Raw genomic sequence first — 12,389 nt, forward strand, 5'->3', positions numbered from 1 at the left:
CTGTGTGCATACTGCCGTGTAGTTCCGAGTGGAGTACAGTGCCTGTACTGCGTGTAGTACTGAGTGGAGTACAGTGCCTGTATTGCCGTGTAGTCCCGAGTGGAGTACAGTGCCTGTACTGCCGCGTAGTAGTGAGTGGAGTACAGTGCCTCTACTGCCGTGTAGTACTGGGTGGAGTACAGTGCCTGTACTGCCGTGTAGTACCGAGTGGGGGACTGTGTTTATACTGCCGTGTAGTTCCGAGTGGACTACAGTGCCTGTACTTCCGTGTAGTACCGAGTGGAATACTGTGTGTATAGTGCCGTGTAGTACCGAGTGGAGTACTGTGTGCATACTGCCGTGTAGTACTGAGTGGAGTACAGTGCCTGTACTGCTGTGTAGTACCGAGTGGAGTACTGTGTGTAAGGTGCCGTGTAGTACCGAGTGGAGTACGGTGCATGTACTGCCGTGAAGTACCGAGTGGAGTACTGTGTGTATAGTGCGGTGTAGTACCGAGTGGAGTACAGTGCATGTACGGCCGTGTAGTACCGAGTGGAGTACTGTGTGTATAGTGCCGTGTAGTACCGAGTGGAATACAGTGCCTGTATTGCCGTGTAGTAAAGAGTGTAGTACTGTGTGTACAGTGTCATGTAGTACCGAGTGGAGTACTGTGTGCATACTGCCGTGTAGTACTGCGTGGAGTACAGTACCTGTACTGCCGTGTAGTACCGAGTGGAGTACTGTGTGTATAGTGCCGTGTAGTACCGAGTGGAGTACAGAGCCTGTACTGCCGTGTAGGACTGAGTGTAGTACAGTGCCTGAACTGCCACGCAGTACTGAGTGGAGTACATTGCCTGCACTGCCGAGTAGTCCCGAGTGGTGTACAGTGCCTGTACTGCCGTGTAGTACTGAGTGGAGTACAGTGCCTGTACTGCCGTGGCGTACCGAGTGGAGTACTGTTTGTGTAGTGCAGTGTAGTACCGAGTGGAGTACAGTGCATGTACTGCCGTGTAGTACCGACTGGAGTACTGTGTGTGTAGTGTGGTGTAGTACCGAGTGGAGTACAGTGTATGTACTGCCGTGTAGTACCGAGTGGAGTACTGTGTGTATAGTGCCGTGTAGTACCGAGTGGAGTACAGTGCCTGTATTGCCGTGTAGTACCGATTGGAGTACTGTGTGTATAGTGCCGTGTAGTACCGAGTGGAGTACAGTGCTTATACTGCCGTGTAGTACTGAGTGGGGTACAGTGCCTGTATTGCCGTGTAGTACCGAGTGGAGGACAGTGCCTGTACTGCCATGTTGTCCCCAGTGGAGTACTGTGTGCATACTGCCGTTAGTACTGAGTGGAGTACAGTGCCTGTACTGCCGTGTAGTACCGAGTGGAGTACTGTGTGTATAATGCCGTGTAGTACCGAGTGGAGTACAGTGCCTGTACTGCGTGTAGTACCGAGTGGAGTACTGTGTGTATAGTGCCGTGTAGTGCCGAGTGGAGTACAGTGCCTGTACTGCCGTGTAGTACTGTGGGGAGTACAGTGTGAATAGTGCCGTGCAGTACCGAGTGGAGTACAGTGCCTGTACTGCCGTGTTGTACCGAGTGGAGTACAGTGTGTATAGTGCCGTCTAGTACCGAGTGGAGTACAGTGTGTAATGTGCCGTGTAGTACTGAGTGGAGTACAGTGCCTGTACTGCCGTGTAGTACCGAGTGGAGTACAGTGTGTATAGTGCCGTGTAGTACCGAGTGGAGTACAGTGCCTGTACTTCCGTGTAGTACTGAGTGGAATACATTGCCTGTACTGCCGTGTAGTACCGAGTGGTGTACAGTGTGTATAGTGCCGTGTAGTACTGAGTGGAGTACAGTGCCTGTGCTGCCGTGTAGTACTGAGCGGGGTACAGTGCCTGTACTGACGTGTAGTACCGAGTGGGGGAAATTGTGTATACTGCCGTGTAGTACTGAGTATAGTACAGTGCCTGTACTGCCGTGTAGTACTGAGTGGAGTACTGTGTGCATACTGCCGTGTAGTACTGAGTGGTGTACAGTGCCTGTACTGCGGTGTAGTACCGAGTTGAGTACTGTGTGCATACTGCCGTGTAGTACTGAGTTGAGTACAGTGCCTGTACAGCCGTGTAGTACTCAGTGGGGTACAGTGCCTGTACTGCCGTGTAATACCCAGTGGGGGACTGTGTGTATACTGCCGTGTAGTACTGAGTATAGTACAGTGCCTGTACTGCCGTGTAGTACTGAGTGGAGTACTGTGTGCATACTGCCGTGTAGTACTGAGTGGTGTACAGTGCCTGTACTGCCGTGTAGTACCGAGTGGAGTACTGTGTGCATACTGCCGTGTAGTACTGAGTGGAGTACAGTGCCTGTACTGCCGTGTAGTACCGAGTGGAGTACTGTGTGTAAGGTGCCGTGTAGTACCGAGTGGAGTACGGTGCATGTGCTGCCGTGTAGTACCGAGTGGAGTACTGTGTGTATAGTGCGGTGTAGTACCGAGTGTAGTACATTGCATGTACTGCCGTGTAGTACCGACTGGAGTACTGTGTGTATAGTGCCGTGTAGTACCGAGTGGAGTACAGTGCCTGTAATGCCGTGTAGTAAAGAGTGGAGTACTGTGTGTACAGTGCCATGTAGTACCGAGTGGGGTACTGTGTGTGTACTGCCGTGTAGTACTGAGTGGATTACGATGTGTGTGTACTGCCGTGTAGTACTGAGTGGAGTACGGTGTCTGTACTGCCGTGTAGTACTGAGTGGAGCACGGTGTCTGTACTGCCGTGTAGTACTGAGTGAAGTACTGTATGTAGAGTGCCGTGGAGTGCTGAGTGGAGTACTTTGTGTGTACTGCCGTGTAGTACCGAATGGATTAGGTTGTGTGTACTGGCGTGTAGTGCTGAGTGGATTACGGTGTCTGTACTGTCGTGTAGTACCGAATGGAGTGCGATGTGTGTACTGGCGTGTAGTACTGAGTGGAGTACAGTGTGTGTACTGCCGTGTAGTTCCGAGTGGAGTACGGTATGTGTACTGCTGTGTAGCACCGAGTGGAGTATTGTGTGTGTGTACTGCGATGTATTACCGAGTGGAGGAATGTGTGTATACTGCCGTGGGGTACTGAGTGGAGTACTGTGTGCATACTGCCGTGTAGTACTGTGTGGAATTCGATGTGTTTACTGCCGTGTAGTACTGAGTGGATTACGATGTGTGTGTACTGCCGTGTAATACTGAGTGGAGTACGGTGTCTGTACTGCCGTGTAGTACTGCGTGGAGTACGGTGTCTGTACTGCCGTGTAGTACTGAGTGAAGTACTGTATGTAGAGTGCCGTGGAGTGCTGAGTGGAGTACTTTGTGTGTACTGCCGTGTAGTACCGAATGGATTAGGTTGTGTGTACTGGCGTGTAGTACTGAGTGGTGTACGGTGTCTGCACTGTCGTGTAGTACCGAATGGAGTGCGGTGTGTGTACTGGCGTGTAGTACTGAGTGGAGTATAGTGCCTGTACTGCCGTGTAGTCCCGAGTGGAGTACTGTGTGTATAGTGCCGTGTTGTACCGAGTGGAGTACAGTGTCTGTACTGCGGTGTAGTACTGAGTGGAGTCAGTGCCTGTACTGCCGTGTAGGACTGAGTGGAGTACAGTGCCTGTATTGCCGTGTAGTACCGAGTGGGGGACTGTGTGTGTTTACTGCCGTGTAGTACTGAGTGGAGTACAGTGTGTATAGTGCCGTCTAGTACCGAGTGGGGTTTGTGTGCATACTACCGTGTAGTACTGAGTGGAGTACAGTGCCTGTACTGCCGTGTAGTACCGAGTGGTGTACTGTGTGTATAGTGCCGTGTAGTACCGAGTGTAGTATTGTGTGCATAGTGCCGTGTAGTACTGAGTGGAGTACAGTGCCTGTACTGCCGTGTAGTACCGAGTGGAGTACTGTGTGTATAGTGCCTTGTAGTACCGAGTGGAGTACAGTGCATGTAGTGTCGTGTATTATTGAGTGGAGTACTGTTTGTATAGTGCGGTGTAATACCGAGTGGAGTACAGTGCATGAACTGCCGTGTAGTACCGAGTGGAGTACTGTGTGTATAGTGCCGTGTAGTACCGAGTGGAGTACAGTGCCTGTATTGCCGTGTAGTACCGAGTGGAGTACAGTGTGTATTGTGCCGTGTAGTACCGAGTGGAGTACTGTGTGCATACTGCCGTGTAGTACTGAGTGGAGTACAGTACGTGTACTGTCGTGTAGTACCGAGTGGAGTACTGTGTGTATAGTGCCGTGTAGTACCGAGTGGAGTACACTGCCTGTACTGCCGTGTAGTACTGTGCCTGAACTGCCGTGTAGTCCCGAGTGGAGTACAGTGCATGTACTGCCGTGTAGTAGTGAGTGGAGTACTGTGCTGTACTGCCCTGTAGTACTGAGTGGAGTACTGTGTGTATAGTGCCGTGTAGTACCGGGTGGAGTACATTGGGTGTACTGCCGTGTAGTACTGAGTGGGTTACAGTGCCTGTACTGCCGTGTAGTACTGAGTGGAGTACAGTGCCTGTACTGCCGTGTAGTACTGAGTGGAGTATAGTGCCTGTACTGCCGTGTAGTCCCGAGTGGAGTACTGTGTGTATAGTGCAGTGTAGTACCGAGTGGAGTACAGTGTCTGTACTGCGGTGTAGTACTGAGTGGAGTCAGTGCCTGTACTGCCGTGTAGGACTGAGTGAAGTACAGTGCCTGTATTGCCGTGTAGTACCGAGTGGGGGACTGTGTGTATACTGCCGTGTAGTACTGAGTGGAGTACAGTGTGTATAGTGCCGTCTAGTACCGAGTGGGGTTTGTGTGCATACTACCGTGTAGTACTGAGTGGAGTACAGTGCCTGTATTGCCATGTTGTCCCGAGTGGAGTACTGTGTGTATACTGCCGTGTAGTACCGAGTGGAGTACAGTGCCTGTACTGCCATGTAGTGCCGAGTGGAGTACTGTGTATATACTGCCGTGTACTACTGAGTGGAGTACAGTGCCTATACTGTCGTGTAGTACCGAGTGGAGTACTGTGTGTATAGTGCCGTGTAGTACCGAGTGGAGTACTGTGTGCATACTGCCATGTAGTACTGAGTGGAGTACAGTGCCTGTACTGCCGTGTAGTACCGAGTGGAGTACTGTGTGTATAGTGCCGTGTAGAACCGAGTTTAGTACAGTGCATGTACTGCCGTGTATTACCGAGTGGAGTACTGTGTGTATAGTGCGGTGTAGTACCGAGTGGAGTACAGTGCATGTACTCCCGTGTAGTACCGAGTGGAGTACTGTGGGTATGGTGCCGTGTAGTGCCGAGTGGAATACAGTGCTTGTATTGTCGAGTAGTACCGAGTGGAGTACTATGTGTATAGTGCCGTGTAGTACCGAGTGGAGCACTGTGTGCATACTGCCGTGTAGTACTGAGTGGAGTACAGTACCTGTACTGCCGTGTAGTACCGAGTGGAGTACTGTGTGTATAGTGCCGTGTAGTACCGAGTGGAGTACAGTGCCTGTACTGCCGTATAGTACTGAGTGGAGTAGAATGCCTGTACTGCCGTGTAGTACCGAGTGGAGTACAGTGCCTGTATTGCCGTGTAGTACCGAGTGGAGTACAGTGTGTATAGTGCCGTGTAGTACCGAGTGGAGTACTGTGTGCATACTGCCGTGTAGTACTGAGTGGAGTACAGTACCTGTACTGTCGTGTAGTACCGAGTGGAGTACTCTGTGTATAGTGCCGTGTAGTACCGAGTGGTGTACAGTGCCTGTACTGCCGTGTAGTCCCGAGTGGAGTACAGTACATGTACTGCCGTGTAGTAGTGAGTGGAGTACTGTGCCTGTACTGCCGTGTAGTACTGAGTGGAGTACTGTGTGTATAGTGCCGTGTAGTACCGGGTGGAGTACATTGGGTGTACTGCCGTGTAGTACTGAGTGGGGTACAGTGCCTGTACTGCCGTGTAGTACTGAGTGGAGTACAGTGCCTGTACTGCCGTGTAGTACTGAGTGGAGTACAGTGCCTGTACTGCCGTGTAGTCCCGAGTGGAGTACTGTGTGTATAGTGCCGTGTAGTACCGAGTGGAGTACAGTGCCTGTACTGCGGTGTAGTACTGAGTGGAGTACAGTGCCTGTACTGCCGTGTAGGACTGAGTGGAGTACAGTGGCTGTACTGCCGTGTAGTCCCGAGTGGAGTACAGTGCCTGTACTGCCGTGTAGTACTGCGTGGAGTACAGTGCCTGTACTGCCGTGTAGTCCCGAATGGAGTACTGTGTGTATAGTGCTGTGTAGTACCGAATGGAGTACAGTGCCTGTACTGCCGTGTAGTCCCGAGTGGAGTACTTTGTGTACAGTGCCGTGTAGTACCGAGTGGAGTACAGTGCCTGTACTGCCGTGTAGTACTAAGTGGAGTACAGTGCCTGTACTGCCGTGTAGTCCCGAGTGGAGTACTGTGTGTATAGTGCAGTGTAGTACTGAGTGGTGTACTGTACCTGTACTGCCGTGTAGTACTGAGTGGAGTACAGTGCCTCTACTGCCGTGTAGTACTGAGTATAGTACAGTGCCTGTACTGCCGTGTAGTACCGAGTGGGGGACTGTGTGTATACTGCCGTGTAGTACTGAGTGGAGTACAGTACCTGTACTGCCGAGTAGTCCCGAGTGGAGTACTGTGTGTATATTGCAGTGTAGTGCTGAGTGGAGTACAGTACCTGTTCTGCCGTGTAGTACCGAGTGGGGGACTGTGTGCATACTGCCGTGTAGTTGCGAGTGGAGTACAGTGCCTGTACTGGCGTGTAGTACTGTGTGGAGTACAGTGCCTGTATTGCCGTGTAGTCCCGAGTGGAGTACAGTGCCTGTACTGCCGTGTAGTACCGAGTGGACTACTGTGTGTATAGTGCCGTGTAGTACCGAGTGGAGTACAGTGCCTGTACTGCGTGTAGTACCGAGTGGAGTACTGTGTGTATAGTGCCGTGTAGTGCCGAGTGGAGTACAGTGCCTGTACTGCCGTGTAGGACTGAGTGGAGTACAGTGTGAATAGTGCCGTGTAGTACCGAGTGGAGTACAGTGCCTGTACTGCCGTGTAGTACCGAGTGGAGTACAGTGTGTATAGTGCCGTCTAGTACCGAGTGGAATACAGTGTGTATAGTGCCGTGTAGTACTGAGTGGAGTACAGTGCCTGTGCTGCCGTGTAGTACTGAGTGGGGTACAGTGCCTGTACTGCCGTGTAGTACCGAGTGGGGGAATGTGTGTATACTGCCGTGTAGTACTGAGTATAGTACAGTGCCTGTACTGCCGTGTAGTACTGAGTGGAGTACTGTGTGCATACTGCCGTGTAGTACTGAGTGGTGTACAGTGCCTGTACTGCCGTGTAGTACCGAGTGGAGTACTGTGTGCATACTGCCGTGTAGTACTGAGTTGAGTACAGTGCCTGTACAGCCGTGTAGTACTCAGTGGGGTACAGTGCCTGTACTGCCGTGTAATACCCAGTGGGGGACGGTGTGTATACTGCCGTGTAGTACTGAGTATAGTACAGTGCCTGTACTGCCGTGTAGTACTGAGTGGAGTACTGTGTGCATACTGCCGTGTAGTACTGAGTGGTGTACAGTGCCTGTACTGCCGTGTAGTACCGAGTGGAGTACTGTGTGCATACTGCCGTGTAGTACTGAGTGGAGTACAGTGCCTGTACTGCCGTGTAGTACCGAGTGGAGTACTGTGTGTAAGGTGCCGTGTAGTACCGAGTGGAGTACGGTGCATGTGCTGCCGTGTAGTACCGAGTGGAGTACTGTGTGTATAGTGCGGTGTAGTACCGAGTGAAGTACATTGCATGTACTGCCGTGTAGTACCGACTGGAGTACTGTGTGTATAGTGCCGTGTAGTACCGAGTGGAGTACAGTGCCTGTAATGCCGTGTAGTAAAGAGTGGAGTACTGTGTGTACAGTGCCATGTAGTACCGAGTGGGGTACTGTGTGTGTACTGCCGTGTAGTTCCGAGTGGAGTACGGTATGTGTACTGCCGTGTAGCACCGAGTGGAGTATTGTGTGTGTGTACTGCCATGTAGTACCGAGTGGAGGAATGTGTGTATACTGCCGTGGGGTACTGAGTGGAGTACTGTGTGCATACTGCCGTGTAGTACTGTGTGGAGTACGATGTGTGTACTGCCGTGTAGTACTGAGTGGATTACGATGTGTGTGTACTGCCGTGTAGTACTGAGTGGAGTACGGTGTCTGTACTGCCGTGTAGTACTGAGTGGAGTACGGTGTCTGTACTGCCGTGTAGTACTGAGTGAAGTACTGTATGTAGAGTGCCGTGGAGTGCTGAGTGGAGTACCTTGTGTGTACTGCCGTGTAGTACCGAATGGATTAGGTTGTGTGTACTGGCGTGTAGTACTGAGTGGAGTACGGTGTCTGTACTGTCGCGTAGTACCGAATGGAGTGCGGTGTGTGTACTGGCGTGTAGTACTGAGTGGAGTACAGTGTCTGTACTGCCGTGTAGTTCTGAGTGGAGTACGGTGTGTGTACTGCCGTGTAGTACTTAGTGAAGTACTGTATGTAGAGTGCCGTGGAGTGCTGAGTCGGGTACAGTGCCTGTACTGCCGTGTAATACCGAGTGGGGGACTGTGTGTATACTGCCGTGTAGTACTGAGTATAATACAGTGCCTGTACTGCCGTGTAGTACCGAGTGGAGTACTGTGTGCAAACTGCCGTGTAGTACTGAGTGGAGTACAGTACCTGTACTGCCGTGTAGTACCGAGTGGGGGCTGTGTGTATACTGCCGTGTAGTACTGAGTGGAGTACAGTGCCTGTACTGCCGTGTAGTACCGAGTGGGGGACTGTGTGTATACTGCCGTGTACTAGTGAGTGGAGTACAGTGCCAGTACTGCCGTGTAGTACCGCGTGGGGGACTGTGTGTATACTGCCGTGTAGTACTGTGTGGAGTACAGTGTGTATAGTGCAGTGTAGTGCTGAGTGGAGTACAGTACCTGTAGTGCCCTGTAGTACTGAGTATAGTACAGTGCCTGTACTGCCGTGTAGTACCGAGTGAGGGACTGTGTGTATACAGCCGTGTAGTACTGAGTGGAGTACAGTGCCTGTACTGCCGTGTAGTCCCGAGTGGGGGACTGTGCGTATACTGCCGTGTAGTACAGAGTGGAGTACAGTGCCTGTACTGCCGTGTAGTCCCGAGTGGAGTGCTGTGTGCATACTGCCGTGTAGTACTGAGTGGAGTACATTCCCTGTACTGCCGAGTAGTCCCGAGTGGAGTACAGTGTGTATAGTGCAGTGTAGTACTGAGTTGAGTACTGTGTGTGTAGTGCAGTGTAGTACTGAGTGGAGTACAGTGCCTGTACTGCCGTGTAGTACCGAGTGGGGGACTGTGTGTATACTGCCGTGTAGTACTGAGTGGAGTACAGTGTGTATAGTGCCGTCTAGTACCGAGTGGGGTTTGTGTACATACTACCGTGTAGTACTGAGTGGAGTACAGTGGCTGTATTGCCATGTTGTCCCGAGTGGAGTACTGTGTGTATACTGCCGTGTAGTACCGAGTGGAGTACAGTGCCTGTACTGCCATGTAGTGCCGAGTGGAGTACTGTGTATATACTGCCGTGTACTACTGAGTGGAGTACGGTGCCTATACTGTAGTGTAGTACCGAGTGGAGTACTGTGTGTATAGTGCCGTGTAGTACCGAGTGGAGTACTGTGTGCATACTGCCGTGTAGTACTGAGTGGAGTACAGTGCCTGTACTGCCGTGTAGTACCGAGTGGAGTACTGTGTGTATAGTGCCGTGTAGTACCGAATTTAGTATAGTGCATGTACTGCCGTGTATTACCGAGTGGAGTACTGTGTGTATAGTGCGGTGTAGTACCGAGTGGAGTACAGTGCATGTACTCCCGTGTAGTACCGAGTGCAGTACTGTGGGTATAGTGCCGTGTAGTGCCGAGTGGACTACAGTGCTTGTATTGACGAGTAGTACCGAGTGGAGTACTATGTGTATAGTGCCGTGTAGTACCGAGTGGAGCACTGTGTGCATACTGCCGTGTAGTACTCAGTGGAGTACAGTACCTGTACTGCCGTGTAGTACCGAGTGGAGTAGAATGCCTGTACTGCCGTGTAGTCCCGAGTGGAGTACAGTGCATGTACTGCCGTGTAGTAGTGTGTGGAGTACTGTGCCTGTACTGCCGTGTAGTACTGAGTGGAGTACTGTGTGTATAGTGGCGTGTAGTACCGAGTGGAGTACAGTGGGTGTACTGCCGTGTAGTACTGAGTGGAGTACAGTGCCTGTACTGCCGTGTAGTACTGAGTGGAGTACAGTGCCTGTACTGCCGTGTAGTACTGAGTGGAGTTCTGTGTGTATAGTGCCGTATAGTACCGAGTGGAGTACAGTGGGTGTACTGCCGTGTAGTACTGAGTGGAGTACAGTGCCTGTACTGCCGTGTAGTACTGAGTGGAGTACCCTTTGTATAGTGCCGTGTAGTAGCGAGTGGAGTACAGTGCCTGTACTGCCGTGTAGTACCGAGTGGAGTACTGTGTGCATACTGCCGTGTAGTACCGAGTGGAGTACAGTGCCTGTGCTGCCGTGTAGTACCGAGTGGAGTACAGTGCCTGTACTGCCGTGTAGTACCGAGTGGAGTACTGTTTGCATACTGCCGTGTAGTACTGAGTGCAGTACAGTGCCTGTACTGCCGTGTAGTACCGAGTGGAGTACTGTTTGTGTAGTGCCGTGCAGTACCTAGTGGATTACAGTTCATGTACCGCCGTGTAGTACCGAGTGGAGTACTGTGTGTATAGTGCCGTGTAGCACCGAGTGGAGTACAGTGCCTGTATTGCCGTGTAGTACCGATTGGAGTACTGTGTGTATAGTGCCGTGTAGTACCGAGTGGAGTACAGTGCTTATACTGCCGTGTAGTACTGAGTGGGGTAGAGTGCCTGTACTGCCCGGTAGTGCCGAGTGGAGTACTGTGTGTATAGTGCAGTGTTGTACTGAGTGGAGTACAGTGCATGTACTGCCGTGTAGTCCCGAGTGGAGTACTGTGTGTATAGTGCAGTGTAATGCTGAGTGGAGTACAGTGCCTGTACTGCCGTGTAGTACCGAGTGGAGTACAGTGCCTGTACTGCCATGTTGTCCCGAGTGGAGTACTGTGTGCATACTGCCGTGTAGTACTGAGTGGAGTACAGTGCCTGTACTGCCGTGTAGTACCGAGTGGAGTACTGTGTGTATAGTGCCGTGTAGTACCGAGTGGAGTACAGTGCCTGTACTGCGTGTAGTACCAGGTGGAGTACTGTGTGTATAGTGCCGTGTAGTGCCGAGTGGAGTACAGTGCCTGTACTGCCGTGTAGTACTGAGTGGAGTACAGTGTGAATAGTGCCGTGTAGTACCGAGTGGAGTACAGTGCCTGTACTGCCGTGTAGTACCGAGTGGAGTACTGTGTGTATAGTGCCGTGTAGTACCGAGTGGAGTACAGTGCCTGTACTGCGTGTAGTACCAGGTGGAGTACTGTGTGTATAGTGCCGTGTAGTACCGAGTGGAGTACAGTGCTTATACTGCCGTGTAGTACTGAGTGGGGTAGAGTGCCTGTACTGCCGTGTAGTGCCGAGTGGAGTACTGTGTGTATAGTGCAGTGTAGTACTGAGTGGAGTACAGTGCATGTACTGCCGTGTAGTACCGATTGGAGTACTGTGTGTATAGTGCCGTGTAGTACCGAGTGGAGTACAGTGCTTATACTGCCGTGTAGTACTGAGTGGAGTACAGTACCTGTACTGCCGTGTAGTACCGAGTGGGGGACTGTGTGTATACTGCCGTGTAGTACTGTGTGGAGTACGATGTGTGTACTGCCGTGTAGTACTGAGTGGATTACGATGTGTGTGTACTGCCGTGTAGTACTGAGTGGAGTACGGTGTCTGTACTGCCGTGTAGTACTGAGTGGAGTACGGTGTCTGTACTGCCGTGTAGTACTTAGTGAAGTACTGTATGTAGAGTGCCGTGGAGTGCTGAGTGGAGTACTTTGTGTGTACTGCCGTGTAGTACCGAATGGATTAGGTTGTGTGTACTGGCGTGTAGTACTGAGTGGATTACGGTGTCTGTACTGTCGTGTAGTACCGAATGGAGTGCGGTGTGTGTACTGGCGTGTAGTACTGAGTGGAGTACAGTGTGTGTACTGCCGTGTAGTTCCGAGTGGAGTACGGTATGTGTACTGCTGTGTAGCACCGAGTGGAGTATTGTGTGTGTGTACTGCGATGTAGTACCGAGTGGAGGAATGTGTGTATACTGCCGTGGGGTACTGAGTGGAGTACTGTGTGCATACTGCCGTGTAGTACTGTGTGGAATACGATGTGTGTACTGCCGTGTAGTACTGAGTGGATTTCGATGTGTGTGTACTGCCGTGTAATACTGAGTGGAGTACGGTGTCTGTACTGCCGTGTAGTACTGAGTGGAGTACGGTGTCTGTAC

Source organism: Anabrus simplex, chromosome 7, assembly GCF_040414725.1.
Source record: "Anabrus simplex isolate iqAnaSimp1 chromosome 7, ASM4041472v1, whole genome shotgun sequence".
Lineage (NCBI taxonomy): Eukaryota > Metazoa > Arthropoda > Insecta > Orthoptera > Tettigoniidae > Anabrus > Anabrus simplex.